This window comes from Eptatretus burgeri, chromosome 14 (genome assembly GCF_056783735.1).
Source record: "Eptatretus burgeri isolate ZD-2024b chromosome 14, Ebu_testis_v1, whole genome shotgun sequence".
Taxonomy (NCBI): domain Eukaryota; kingdom Metazoa; phylum Chordata; class Myxini; order Myxiniformes; family Myxinidae; genus Eptatretus; species Eptatretus burgeri.
In genome coordinates this window covers 49,652,141-49,667,277 of record NC_140974.1, presented here as the reverse complement: position 1 = coordinate 49,667,277, position 15,137 = coordinate 49,652,141, and the positions used below count along the sequence as shown (strand labels likewise).

General features: G+C 47.7%; 1 long non-coding RNA gene across 1 annotated transcript; it reads right to left on the bottom strand.

The window, feature by feature from the left end:
• Positions 1–918: 918 nt before the first annotated feature.
• On the bottom strand, positions 919–12,160 carry LOC147013151 (uncharacterized). Its single transcript, XR_015050972.1, has 3 exons — positions 11,947–12,160; positions 11,321–11,402; positions 919–1,426 (listed from the first exon to the last, which is right to left on the bottom strand). It is a non-coding gene; the product is annotated as an uncharacterized LOC147013151 (long non-coding RNA).
• Positions 12,161–15,137: the final 2,977 nt, after the last annotated feature.

The window sequence follows — 15,137 nt, the reverse complement described above, 5'->3', positions numbered from 1 at the left end:
CCTCTATACACCTGAGCGGCCGGTTTACCAGCCTCTATTCAAACCTCCATATACTCGAGCGGCCGGTTTACCAGCCTCTATTCAAACCTCCATATACCCAAGCGGCCGGTTTACCAGCCTCTATTCAAACCTCCATATACTCGAGCGGCCGGTTTACCAGCCTCTATTTAAACCTCCATATACCCGAGTGGCCGGTTTACCAGCCTCTATTCAAACCTCCATATAACCGAGCGGCCGGTTTACCAGCCTCTATTCAAACCTCCATATAACCGAACGGCCGGTTTACCAGCCTCTATTCAAACCTCCATATAACCGAGCGGCCGGTTTACCAGCCTCTATTTAAACCTCCATATACCCGAGCGGCCGGTTTACCAGCCTCTATTTAAACCTCCATATACCCGAGTGACCGGTTTACCAGCCTCTATTCAAACCTCCATATAACCGAGCGGCCGGTTTACCAGCCTCTATTCAAACCTCCATATGCTTGAGCAGTCAGATATTTCTCCAAGGAGCCTGGGGTGGGGGATCCGAAAGTCAAAGGAGCTCAGGGTTAAAAAGGTTAAGGTTTACAGATCATCCATACTCACATGCCAAAGAATGGCATTGGGTGATAATTGGATAGGTCATCGATAAGTGCTAACATAGTTGGCGGCGGGATGGGTTGGTGGAACCCAATTCCCAGTGAAATGACATGTCCCCAAAATAGAGCCCAGTCCAAGTCTGCGACCTAACTGTAAACTGTTGGATTGGTGTATCACAGGATAGGGTGTTGCATCAACGAGTGGACCGTCCTTCTGATTAATGCTCAGTTGTGGACGAATGAGGTCAGCTAGCGTCACCCTGAAAGGCCAAGACCCCGAAGAAATTCCTTTCCTAACATTGCCAAAAATAGGAGATGGGCACCATCGAGTATATTTCCCAAAATTTATATGCCAACATGGTGTCTCAAAGGACACGGAACAAATTTTGGTTATTCATAATAATGGAAGTACAGATGACATCACCAATATATTTTCTATTCTTTCATTACAATGATGGTTCCAAACTATTAAGACGATTGTTTCAAAGAGAAGAGCTTCAATGAAAAGGAGGGAAGGAGTGATATGGGATGAAGAAAAGGGTAACATGAGGGATTCATTGAGTGGAAAGCCAACATGCTACTTGGAAGAAAAAAGCGTTTTGTCGATATAATCGATGAAGTGCCGCTTGCTGATGTGATAGGAGTTCATTTGGTGTCGAGGAGTATCATCGACCAGCTAGATCTAGATCGTCGGTGAGCATCGGAGCACCATGTCGGCTTTGCGCCCCACTGCGGTTGAGAATCATGGTGTGTCGTTGGTTATCTCCACATGTGGGTGGGGTTTAGAAGGTGGAGCAGGGTCCCCTCAGGTCTCCAAGTGTCTACCTTCGTGTGTGTGTAAAGTTTCTGTACGAGAAAATGAACAAGGATATAGAAGGGAATGATATATTCTCATTTCTAGCCCAACAAGGTTTGATTGCAGAGACTTGTTCTCCAAGCTTATAGTAAATTAGCATTCTTAACATTCTTCCTTAGTGTTTTAAACTGTATTTTTGTACAAGCTTCCAATCAGCCTACTCTATGATGACCTGTTACAAAAGATGGATGTGTTGGAATGAAGATTGTGAATGAATGAACGATGGAGGCAAAATTTAATGGAGATTTTACTTTTACCGGACTTCATATTATATTGGAGGAACTTCAACATATATCATGTGCAGGGCAAAAACATCATGAGACATCAATGTCCCTTCACATGAACTACAAGGACAATTATTAATAGCAGACTACATGTACAAACACGTATGGTATATGGGATTTGAACTTTTTGTTTTTGTGTGTGTGTGTGTGAACAAAGTCGAGGCTCATTGAAGAGTGAGCCGATCGACAAAGGGTTAAAAGGCAGCGCAGTGATGGTGTAACTACAATTGTATACACCAAGCAAGGGAATGAGCTAACAACAAAAGAGGAGCGAGAGGGGAGTGGTGGAAATACAGTAACCTGCACGTAAGAGGGTTGATACTTCGGTGGTGTTCGTGGGGATAGGAAAGCTTGCAGGTTGTGATGGGAGATGATACGAGATAGTGGTGCACCACAGATGGGTTACCCACGGGTTCCCTGCATCATGAGTCAAAACAGGCCACCCGACCCGACCCGAGTGAACCTCTCTTTCCTTCCCTCCACATTACAACCACAGTTCCTTGCTCTTCTCTCTCTGTCCTCTTCCCCCATATTCTCTTCCTTTTCTCTGCTTTAGTTTTCTCGAATCGGATCAACCGTCGAAGAAGATTCAACCTTATGCCACCAGATCTTGTCCATCTGTTACCACTTAAACTTCCACTAAAATTGATAGTGAAAGGATGGCTCCATTTTTACAAAACTTGATCATATTCATGATGGTCGTTCAAAATTCATGATGGTCCTTAAGCGCTTCCTCTACTCGTGTTTTTAAAGGCTTAGCTTGGGATCCCATTTTAATTGAGTTACAAATCTCATTTTAATTTGGTCAAAAACCTCCTTCTCATGATGGCAACATCATCGTGGTGTTCTCTCTCTATCGAGTGCAGCCTGTGGCTGCTGGTTACATCATTGGTTGGGACGCGGCTATGCCGCTGATGCAGTGTCCCCCTGACCAGTACACTGGTACTCATTTTGCCGACCTCGGAAGGATGACAGGCTGAGTCAACCTCCTGGTGTATATTAATTCAGCGGCCAACAGGACTTGAACTCAGGACCCGAGGATCCCAAGCCACCACCCTAACCACTAAGCCAACACCAGGCTTACATCGTGGTGTTGAAACGGTCAAGCCTACCTGAGTTTGGGTGACACGTTCTGAACCAACTTGTGGTTAACCGCCCTTTCCCCATCTCTCCAAAATAAATAAATAAATCGTCATGCCTGTACATGTCTGTGATTGCTCATGTCATGTCTATGATGCACCTCTTCACCCCTGCTCTGGTCCCCATTGTTGGACTTCCCCCTTCCCATTGAATTCCATGTTGGTTTGGACTGGGTTTCTGGTGAGAGTGCGGGGGGTCCATGGGTTGGATGATTGGATTGGGATTTGGGGGTGGGGAAGTTGGATGTGGAACAGGAATGATGGGCTGATTGGCTTCCTCCAGAGTTGACTTTTCGGAAAGCTTTTGGCAGAACTTGCTCCGTCTGATTACGCGTACACACATGTCCTACCATGGGGATGGCAGGATGGCTTTGAGGCTCAGCTGGCTAGCCTGTGTTGGAATCTCGACCCAGCTATAAATTTTCACCCTGGTGTTTCGCGTGCAAGGTAAGGCATCAATGGGTGCACCATCCCTCGGAAGGTTGATAATCCAGAAGATCAGTCTGCCAGCAATGCGATTTGGTGGACCTTAAAGATCGCAGGGTATCTTTCTCAAAGAGTAAGTGAGTTATCACGGGCACCTAGAACAAATTAAACTCCTGCCCAAATCATCTTCAGTAGACCGTCAGGCCTGGCCAGCCGATCCGTGAAACAAATTGGGGCAAGAACTTTCCCTACCCGACCGAACCCACAAGGAAGTGGGAATAATTGGGGCCATTAAAGAAGTAGTCCTCCCCACATACATATCCTATTCCAGTCCAAAAATAATTGTAATATTTTATTTCAAGCCACAAGGTGAAAAAAAAAATTAGCCATGTTACCTGGGTCAGCGGTTATTGATCGACCGACACACACCACGGGCGGCCGCTAATTGGGCGATGTGAAGCCATAAAGAAGGGAAGCGCGTCTCGTTGCGCGCGTCTCGTCCTGCGTCTGCAACCTAATGGTGCGTTTTATCTCGAGGAACGCGGACGGCAAAGACATCATTAGCCTGGCCCTTCCATTAGGAAATAATGAAAACAAGCGTTCTCAGTGTCTGGCACCTCGGTCTCATGACGCGTTTTTTGGTGTCGCCTCCGAGCGCAGGTGATACGACTCCTCTTGATAGACTTCGCGACACACCTGCTTGTTTTGAAGCACTTTGTGCGTGCAATTCACAGGTTTCAGGCTCGCCGTCGGGCCAGCCCCATCTCACACAGCGCATCTCGTTATATTTGCGATGATTGCCTGCTGTCTGCGCTGCAATTACAGGCCCGCAACCGGTGCCCTGCCTGCTTTAACGTATTCGGGACATAGTTAAAAATTAGTTAACTGTTCCTTACTTTAACAAGTTATTGCCAAATAAAGCCCTTAAGACTGATCAGGTGTGCATTCCATGTATTATATTTTGGGCGGATTGGAAACACGAGGTATGATGCAGAACGGGCTGGATGGAAGTGGAACTGGAAGCTGGATGGGTTTGTCAAGGCTGCATGGAAATTTGAGATTATCCTCGGGTTAAAGTGGGAAAACAGATGGGAGGGGCTTGGTGGAGGGGGCGTGGCGCGAGTTTTAACCCCGCCCCCTACATACCTTACTTCCCCAGGGCGGATTGCCTCCGGCACATTGGCAGAGACTTGAAACATTAGGAGATAAAGGTGAATTACGGTTCGCACTGCGTGGCAGAAAGAATACCGGACATCCGAGACCTTTTAGTTTGGCAGTAGGAGAGCATTGGGTACGTCTTGGGTATCGTAGTGGAGTTCATAACAATTAGCAGGGTGATGTGCCAAGACCTGCACTGCTGTGAGTTAAAATACTTATTTTGTATCAATTAGGTACCAATGATGAAGCCAACATCATTTTCTGAGATGGAAAGTTGTTGAGAAGCTTAAAAGAGGAAATGGAGTAAAAAGTCTTGATTCGTACGATATTTAACGTATTTACAATGGCATTACGAAAAGGTAGTTATACGACCTTTTGCACGACTCCTGGTTACACACCCTGGTACATCTTCTTTCTTCTCTATCTATAAAGTTGTAATGTCTGTCTGTCTGTCTGTCCATCGATAGAATCGGCCCCATCAGTAGTAATCCCATCAGATTCATACCATTGGAGTCCTCTTACACAAAGTGCAGATACCTCTGCTTTTAATAAATATAATCCAATAGCTCATCAGAACGGATTAATTAATTAACAAACATTAGTACAGTTTAAGTTTAAACTCTATCATTCATGTACTTTTACTATTCCTGTTTAAGGCCACAGACTTCTTGATCGAGTCTCTTACGTCATGATGTTCCATACCATTTGAATTGCTTTCTGGTAATCAACATCTTTGATCAGAAGGTGGAAAGTTTTCAAGCTCCAACTGATCCGACGCTTTGCTGTTCCTTTCTGAGGTTGTTTGCTCAGTTTGGAAGGTTATCTTGTATTAACTATTGATCCAAATCGTTCAAATCTCCCAAACCCCCGTTCAAGACTGGTGTTGATGTATGAGAGGAGTTCAAAAAGTTCTCGGAACTCGCAATAGTCAAAGAAACTCCAACTCTTTTTGTTTTCAACGTGTAAGTAAATCTTATCGACATAAATGATACCAAGATGTAATTGTCTGTCCCTTTATCTATCCTCTCCACAAAGTTCCAACAAAGTTTGGTAACTTTGTCCATCATTACCAAACTTTGTAGGAGTAACTAAAAGTCTTATAATCGAGCTTACAGGATATAAATGTACTTGCAACTCCTCCGTTTATTCCGTTGGATGCAGAAGTAAGCTTTTGTCATGGCGTTTGCCATGCTGGATGACGTCATGACATTCTGTGGGCGGAGCTTCCCGCACAACTATCGTGGGATTTATTGTTACGAATTTGGAAGCCATGTGCACACAGACAGACAGCCATCCCCATAGCTCAGTTATTTTGTTAAGTATATGTGTATCGTTAGAATCCATCCCCTGTGTCGAATGGGAATTAAGTGTATGTGTGCTACGAAGTTATTGTATAGACAGGATTTTGACATCGCTTACATCTTGAACAACAACACGCCTTCACCTCGCTTCCTCACACCGACGCCATTGCCTACGTGCGTTCGACCACGTACGTGGGCATAGATTTCCATCACATCAGATCGAGACTCCGCCCAGGAAGGCAGGGGCGTGCCCCTTGTCCAATCTGGCCACAGAGTTCGACTTTCCCATGACACGCTGGCCAATGGGCGGCGAGCGGATCGCCTGAGACGGCCCGGCCAATCGGGAGGTCGCCACGAGTCGCCTGAGAACCGATCGTCCAATCGGAGGTAAGCGGACCGCGCCCGAGATGGAGAAAAAGAAAGAAAGGAGAAGAAATATTTGCGCCCTGTCTGCTCAAGCGAGTAGTCTGGTTCTCCGTCAGCTCGAGCGCGTGGTCTGGCTCTCGGATCGATCTCTCAACGCTGGTCTGGCCTCATCTCATCTCATCTCATCGCTGGCGCTGGCGCTGGTCTGGCCTCTTGTCATCGCTGGCGCTGGTCTGGCATCGTGTCGTCGCTGGCGCTGGTCTGGCCTCGTGTCGTTGCTGGCGCTGGTCTGGCCTCGTGTCGTCGCTGGCGCTGGTCTGGTCTGGCCTCATGTCATTGCTGGCGCTGGCGCTGGTCTGGCCTCGTGTCGTTGCTGGCGCTGGTCTGGCCTCGTGTCGTCGCTGGCGCTGGGCTGGTCTGGCCTCGTGTCGTCGCTGGCGCTGGTCTGGCCTCGTGTCGTCACTGGCGCTGGTCTGGTCTGGCCTCGTGTCGTCGCTGGCGCTGGTCTGGCCTCGTGTCGTCGCTGGCGCTGGTCTGGCCTCGTGTCGTCGCTGGCGCTGGGCTGGTCTGGCCTCGTGTCGTCGCTGGCGCTGGTCTGGCCTCGTGTCGTCACTGGCGCTGGTCTGGTCTGGCCTCGTGTCGTCGCTGGCGCTGGTTTGGCCTCATGTCATCGCTGGCGCTGGTCTGGCCTCGTGTCGTCGCTGGCGCTGGGCTGGTCTGGCCTCGTGTCGTTGCTGGCGCTGGTCTGGCCTCGTGTCGTCACTGGCGCTGGTCTGGTCTGGCCTCGTGTCGTCGCTGGCGCTGGTCTGGCCTCGTGTCGTCACTGGCGCTGGTCTGGTCTGGCCTCGTGTCGTCGCTGGCACTGGTCTGGCCTCGTGTCGTCACTGGCGCTGGTCTGGTCTGGCCTCGTGTCGTCGCTGGCGCTGGGCTGGTCTGGCCTCGTGTCGTTGCTGGCGCTGGTCTGGCCTCGTGTCGTCACTGGCGCTGGTCTGGTCTGGCCTCGTGTCGTCGCTGGCGCTGGTCTGGCCTCGTGTCGTCACTGGCGCTGGTCTGGTCTGGCCTCGTGTCGTCGCTGGCACTGGTCTGGCCTCGTGTCGTCACTGGCGCTGGTCTGGTCTGGCCTCGTGTCGTCGCTGGCGCTGGTCTGGTCTGGCCTCGTGTCGTCGCTGGCGCTGGTCTGGTCTGGCCTCGTGTCGTTGCTGGCGCTGGTCTGGCCTCATGTCGTCGCTGGCGCTGGTCTGGCCTCATGTCGTCGCTAGCGCTGGTCTGGTCTGGCCTCGTGTCGTCGCTGGCGCTGGCGCTGGCGCTGGTCTGTCCTCGTGTCGTTGCTGGCGCTGGTCTGGTCTGGCCTCGAGTCGTCGCTGGCGCTGGTCTGGCCTCATTTCTAACCCTAACAGCTGGCGCTGGTCTGGCCTCTTGTCATCGCTGGCGCTGGTCTGGCCTCGTGTCGTTGCTGGCGCTGGTCTGGACTTGTGTCGTCGCTGGTGCTGGTCTGGCCTCGTGTCGTCGCTGGCGCTGGGCTGGTCTGGCCTCGTGTCGTCGCTGGCGCTGGTCTGGCCTCGTGTCGTCACTGGCGCTGGTCTGGTCTGGCCTCGTGTCGTCGCTGGCACTGGTCTGGCCTCGTGTCGTCACTGGCGCTGGTCTGGTCTGGCCTCGTGTCGTCGCTGGCGCTGGTCTGGTCTGGCCTCGTGTCGTCGCTGGCGCTGGTCTGGTCTGGCCTCGTGTCGTTGCTGGCGCTGGTCTGGCCTCATGTCGTCGCTGGCGCTGGTCTGGCCTCATGTCGTCGCTAGCGCTGGTCTGGTCTGGCCTCGTGTCGTCGCTGGCGCTGGCGCTGGCGCTGGTCTGTCCTCGTGTCGTTGCTGGCGCTGGTCTGGTCTGGCCTCGAGTCGTCGCTGGCGCTGGTCTGGCCTCATTTCTAACCCTAACAGCTGGCGCTGGTCTGGCCTCTTGTCATCGCTGGCGCTGGTCTGGCCTCGTGTCGTTGCTGGCACTGGTCTGGACTTGTGTCGTCGCTGGTGCTGGTCTGGCCTCGTGTCGTCGCTGGCGCTGGTCTGGCCTCGTGTCATCGCTGGCGCTGGTCTGGTTCGCTGCTCTGTGTCTGGCTGCCCTGGTCCGTCTTTGGCGAACGGAGCTTCGGGAAGGGGTGGACGTCCAGCCGCACGCTCGTGGCCAGGTAGCCAGCCACATTCTCGTCCCTCAGCTCGACTTCCCTCCGAGCTGAAGGAATAATAAAGACCTCGAGGTCCATCTTTCTTTTTGGGTATTTGTGTGTGTATGTCTGTGGGCCCTGTCTTTAAGTAAAACTGTTAAGTGCCTTGTACATTATTTGCATCCTTTTTAGTCTGATTAACTCTGCCCTTTATGTGTTCCCCTCCCAGACAATTGTAAATAAATATCCATTTGTTGAATGTTTCAGCTCGGTTCTGTCCTTTCCTTCATTGGCTTAGCACGGTGCGTGTTGGGAGAATTAAAAAGGCCGTTGTTGCCGTAGTTGTGTGCATTTGGACCGACGGGACCTCGGTACCCGTCCACTTGGGTTATGCACGGGTCGAGCATGGTTACGGCTCATCCCGTTCGAGCTCCGTCGAGGGTGTGAATACTCGGTAGTTCGCCACATGGGCCTCTAGTTATTTTGAAGTTTGGCAAATAACCTTGTACCACGTGGTTGATTTATAGACGATTCACGGTCCTGCTAGGGACCCGTACCTTCGGAGTTATCTGATGGTGACGATCTGAATTCCGGATGTTCGGTAGAGCCGAATCTACTGCTCCACCTAGCGGTCGTGCTCGTCGCCGATACCCGGCCCACAACAATATTACCCTCGTCGAAGGAGAGGGTATTGCATTTGGGTCCGTTTGTTTTTCTTTCAGCTTGTCTGTTTGTCCGCACAGAACTTTCGTGTTTTTCTCTGCAACCGCTTGACAGATCGAGACAAAGTTTTCACCCTTGTTGCGACTACTCATGCAGAATGTTTTAATGATGATTATGACGTCATAGGTCACGTGGTGTGGCAGCCATATTTGAAAAACGGGAAAACTTTGGACCTCTGTATCTGTGAAACCGCACCAAGGAAAAAAATTGAAACTTGGCACATAGCAAGTACTCATGGGGAATGAGTGTGATTGTTATGACATCATAGGTGCACTGGTTATGACGTCATAATTGCATATGTAGAACGCCACATCCGATCAGCATGAAATTTTTGAGGGTCATCTAGGGATAAAAAGGTCCACAGAAAAAAAGTTGATGATTTCATCGGTCACGTGATTTGGCAGCCATATTTAAAAAAAAATAAAAAAAACTTCCAAAATCCCCTTCTCTGAAGTGGCTGAAAAGATTGAGGCAAACTTTATAAGTATGACTGTCTGTCCATAAGGAACAAATGAGTCACACATATGATGTCATTTGTCACAGGGCTTGGCAGCCATATTGGAGTTACCCAATATAAATCGTATAAAAAACGATTGTTGCCAAATCGTTGCCAAAACGTATAATAAATCTTCTTCTCCAGACCGGCTGGACAAATTAAGAGGAAACTTCACACAAGTGTTCCCCAAGCCATAAGTGTACAAGTTTGTATAGGAATAATTGATGGGTCACATGGTTTGACAGCCATATTGGATTGAAGAAAAATATTAAATAATGTTTTCTCTGGAACCTCTTAATTAATCGATGTGAAACTTCAAACTTGTGATGTAGTAGCGATGGGGAATAGAATTTTCAAATTTCAGCTTGATCGGACACGTGGTCAGGCAGCCAGAATTATTTATTTTTTTGATCTGGGTTCTTTTTGATTTTTTTTTTTAATGAGGCTCACTTGGCTGTGCCTGGGTGAGTTTGAGGGTAGAGGAGTAGCAGCTGAAATGCAAATTCTCTCTAGGTTCCTCCTGATGACTTCATCTTTGCTTTTTGTTTGTCTGGGTTCCTTCTGGTTACTCCAATGCAGGACTGCACTAATTTTGTCTTCCATTTGATTTTAATTGAATTTATTTTAATCTCATTATAAATTCAATTGAATAATGAATACTAATAAAAAAACGTCATGGGTCAGGGTCAGGTGTCCGATCAAAGCGGGGTTGCATCAAAGCGGGATGTCTTGGTACCCGGTCGTCACTGCCAGCAGTTATAAAGTGGCAGTTCTCGTTATGCCTTTTATTTATTACATAACACACCAGTACACAAACGCCTGCAATCTCTGATTGTTCTTTTTCTTGTTGTCTTTGTCCTTGTTTTTCTGGGGCCCTCATTCAATTCCATCCTCTTTCCTCTTTCTGTGTCCACTTTAATTTCTAGCTTTATTAATTCCTACCTTCACCAGTGTGTCTTGGTTTCCGTTTGAGAAACCTTTGCATTTGCAGTGTCCTTCACTAATTGGCTCATTAACTTCTTTTTTTGTCCTGCTTTTTCGTTTGTGTGTAGCACAAGGCTGTGGGGTAGCATCATTAGCAGAGGGTGTGGCTGTGCTGCTGATGCAATGCACCTGTAGGTTAGGGCAGGAATTTGGAATTTGATCATGGTGCTAGTGATAGTTTGCTTAATCTTCACGAAGGGCACCATGCAGGATCTTTACCGTTCACCCAGGGATGGTGGCAGACGGGATTCCTGTTTATCATCCATCCGAGAGACGGTACACACATTGATGAATCACCCTGCCTGTGAAACACTGGGATGATATTTTATAGCTGGTCGGGATTCAAACCCACCTCGACAGCTAAGATACGAACTGGTGTGCGTGCCTCTATGTCTCGACCATCCTGCCAGCCACTTGAGAAGATATGGATTGGGAAAGTTTTTCTTTTCAAGCAAACGGAACAGGAAAGAAGAAATAGAACAAAGAAGGAATAAAAGAGGTGCGCATTAAATTGAAGATGAGGCTCATGAGCCATCAGTGAATGAGGTTATTTTAAAAAAACTTCATTTATTGTAACATCACTCTTGTGTCACTAAAACGTGCCTGTGCATGCATCCTTCATGTGTGCAAAAAACATGTATATGCATCCTAAATAGAGAAAGTTACATCACAGACACACTGTTGTGACTTGTTTACTTCATTAGCAACTTTGCCACGATGGTCTTGATACGTCATGAATTATATATCTATCTAAAATGTTTCCATGATGATTTATGTCCTTTTACGAGCTATAACCAACTACAATATGATTGATTACAGCACTACTCATGAATGTACATACACGGGACTCAAACTTACCTGGCACAGAAAATATCCCAAAGTCAGTTTCCATATCTTGGACGAATAACTTCATTTTCCCAAATTATTTTCCTTCCGGTTTCTGCAGGGAATCGACACATATTGAAACCCTTCTCTGATCGATTGGTGCATCCAATGGCACAGAAATCTGTCATTTTAAAAACAATGATGAGCTTTCGACTATCGTGTGCTCTTTTCAATAAGACATAGATGGATATAAAATTGTGTCCATGATCCACATGACCAGAAATTTCCAGGATGTGCCATGTCGCTACTCCGAGTATATATAGAACTCCTCGCATGCTTTTGAATCGTGTATCCTGCAAACTCTCCTCACACTTGGAACGTGTTTCATGGTAATGCCCCATGGAGATCTCCTCTCTGTATCGATTCTTATCGACTTGAAAACCTTATCGTACTTTTCTTCCAGATTTTTTTTCCCCTTCACTCGCTCTTGTTATTCTTCATTTAAATTTGTGATTATTCAATACATCTCTGATTATTTAATATACATCTGAAAGAAAAAAAATTCAGCTTTCATCTGTCAAGCAGCATTTCTGAAGTTTACTTATCCTCCCCCCAGTGCGTAAATATTCGCTCAACACAGCATGGAGGGTACAACTTGCCAAGTGATGCAAAAGGGCATCTTTCTTCCTTCCTTTAGATCTCAGCATGCGAAAGGGTCGTTCATCAAAGAGTTCCAATTACCGGGCACAGCACCGCGATTCCATCTCATTCACATCCGTCCCTTTTCCTTCCTCTGTTCCCACGTCGTATCAAATCCTCTCCATCCATGTGTCAATGTAAGACCTGCTGGTAAAGATGTGCATACACCGCTGGCCGTTGGGTAGGAGTGTAACACTAGATGTTTAGGGTAGAAACTTGGCAAGAAGGACTTGGCAGGTGGGGATTGGTGGGGTGGGGGGCGGGGTGGTGGGAGGCGGAGTAGTCGTGTAGGGTACCTTGGAGATGGAAGATGTTCTGAAGTCCAATCCCCTTGTAATAATATGGTGAATTGTATCCTTCGGTAACCAATGGTATACTCCATGGTAGGGCATAAAGAAATGGTTTCTCAATGTTTGCTGGACGGTTTGCCATGATAATTTATAGTACAATATGGCATGTAAATGGTAATTTGTTGTAAGGATCAGTGTACAATAAACAGTTCCCATGTAGTGAGGGAGGTGTCACCTAGTCTACAGGTAACAATGTGGGGGTCCAAAGTAGGGGGGCACATGTCACATGACAAAATTGAGGTTAGTGCAACTGCGGGAAAGATTTAGAGGTGAAGTGGATCTGACCCTGCTCCTCGTGGATCTTATATGGGACGTCTTGTTCGGGGAGGAAATGTCACATTAATATAGACTATTGAGTTCCTCGGGGCCACCCTCTGTGCCGTGGATCCACGCCCCGTATCCCGGCACGCGTGCCAAGGTTTCGATCCGGCGTTTGGCCTTCCTCGCTGGCAAAGCCGAATGTCTACCTGGAGGATTTTCTGAGCAGGAGACAGAGAATATATGGCCATGCAAAACATGTCTGTTTTTGTCTAGAATGTTAAAATTTAATCATGAATAATGTTTATTAATGATCATGAATCATGAATAATGTGTTTAATAATTTAAGGAATGTGGCAATGAATGTTTTCACTCATTCCTTTTACCATGTTGGTCTATTCCCATTCCTTGTAGATGTACCACCATCCCAGACTTACAAAATGATCCTCACTCTTACATACTGTTACAGATCTGGTGTATGAGGTAAAATGGAGGATAGATTAGAATAGTTATCTCATCGTATGTGTTAGCGCAAGTGTGGTGTAGTTCCCGTAAATGTGATGCCGAGAGTGCATGCTGAGCATTTGTTCCGGAATGCCTCGTCCACCACACCCAGTGCCTGTGTCTAAACACCGCCTTCACCCCTTCCTCCAATATTGAGCCTTGTTATTTATTTGTCCTTCTATGGAATTTTCTTTAGCTACCAGCCAATCTGCCTGTCCCTCAAGCGCTATTGTGAGGTCACTGCAGGCCATCAAACGGGCTGTTAAATAAGCCCATAAACTGACATCTGCCCATTTTCCTCACTTGCCAGCCAATGGGCACGCACCATAAATCACTTTCTGTCAGGCTGCATCGGCCAATGGGTGTGCCACAGAATGTTCTATGGGCATGCAGGCATTATAATAACAAGAACACCTACCTGTGGTTGTTCTTTATTGTTGCTTCAACCACTGAAGGTGTCCCTCTTTGTCTGTCTGTCTGTCTGTCTGTCTCTCTGCAAGCAGGATATCTCAACAAGTTATAGATGGATACGGATGAAACTTGGTGGCAAGGTTGGATTTGTGACAAGGACAAATTGATTCGATTTTGGTAAAAAAAAATCTGGATCCGGATATGGTCATAAATTATCTTCTAATTAATTCTTCATAATTGAGAGATTGGTTCAAGTCCGAAAGCAGCTCTGGCCTCTCAGTGGGATACAAACCATAAAGTGTTCAGCCTGGCGGAGGTATTCACTCTACCGAGTCGCGTTGTAGTTCTCCTTCTGTCTCGGGGCCCTAGTTGGTTGGTATCTCGCTGATGATCCTTTTTGGTGAGTTCCTGATGGTTCGGGTTTGTGGATCAAGTCGTGGTTTGTTGAGGAGTTGGTGTGCTGGGAACTTGTTGGTGCACGCAAGGAGCAGCGAGAACAAGCTCCGCACCAGACCGTTGCAGGGCCGGATTTAGGCATGCAAAAGCTGGGCAGTTGCCCAGGGGCCTCCACAACCAGGGGGCCTCCACCCATTTCATGAAAAAAAAAATTGTAAGGAAAAATGTATTTGTGAGTGCCTGAATGTGAGTTGGTAGTTAGTGGAACAGATATAAGATATTCATCTTATCTCATTCTCTATTTTATATAGAAGTTCAGATTCTTTGTTCTTGAAAAATATACTTTATGGATGACTGTAAATATGTCTTGTCACCTTTTTAGTATTCTAAGGTAGGGTGGGCCTCCACTACTGAAGGCTGCCCAGTGCCCAGGGGCCACCACATGTCTAAATCCGGCCCTGGACCGTTGCACACCCAAACGAGGACCCACACTGCGAGGGCAAGCATTACCACACGGGACAGGTTTCGTTTTTCTCGTTTTTCACAGAACTTTTGTCTCCGCATTTCTTTGTGAATAGATTCCATCTTTTTGATGAAACCTTGTGAGGTCGTCGGGAGCAAGCTTCAAATCGCTTAGTAAATTGGATTACTAATCTGTTAAATGGGAAGATTTAGTCCGCACTGAAGCCCCTCAATGCAGAATGTTGAGAGGATTTGCTCGGCTATCCTGCCAGCACCCCGCCATGGTCGTTGTGTTCGAAGATGCCGATTCTCGTCAAATTAACCCGCCAGAGGTGGAGATCTTTTCCCTTCATACCAGCCAAGCAGCGTGATGGTCTTTGAAGACCGATCGATGGTAACAATACCATTTTTGCCTGCCTAATCTCTGATTATAACGAGAACGGCACTCGGTCGAGCCATACCTCTGCCAGGCTGAGCAGTTAACGTTTTGCATCCCATCCACTGATAGCCCATAGGCCTGATCTGCATCCGGACCAGAGCCAAAATCGCATTGGCTTGTTCTTGTCACCAAACCAATTCATCTACTTAAATTTGTCATTACTCATCCACAATTTTTACAGCGCGGCGACATCGCGCTTTTATATAATTGGCTATTCTGTCCTGTGTCTTCTGTCACACTTGTGGGCGGAGATTGTCGGGTGCATTGTGGGCGGAGATTGTCGGGTGGATTGTGGGCGGAGATTGCCGGGTCGATTGTGGGCGGAGATTGC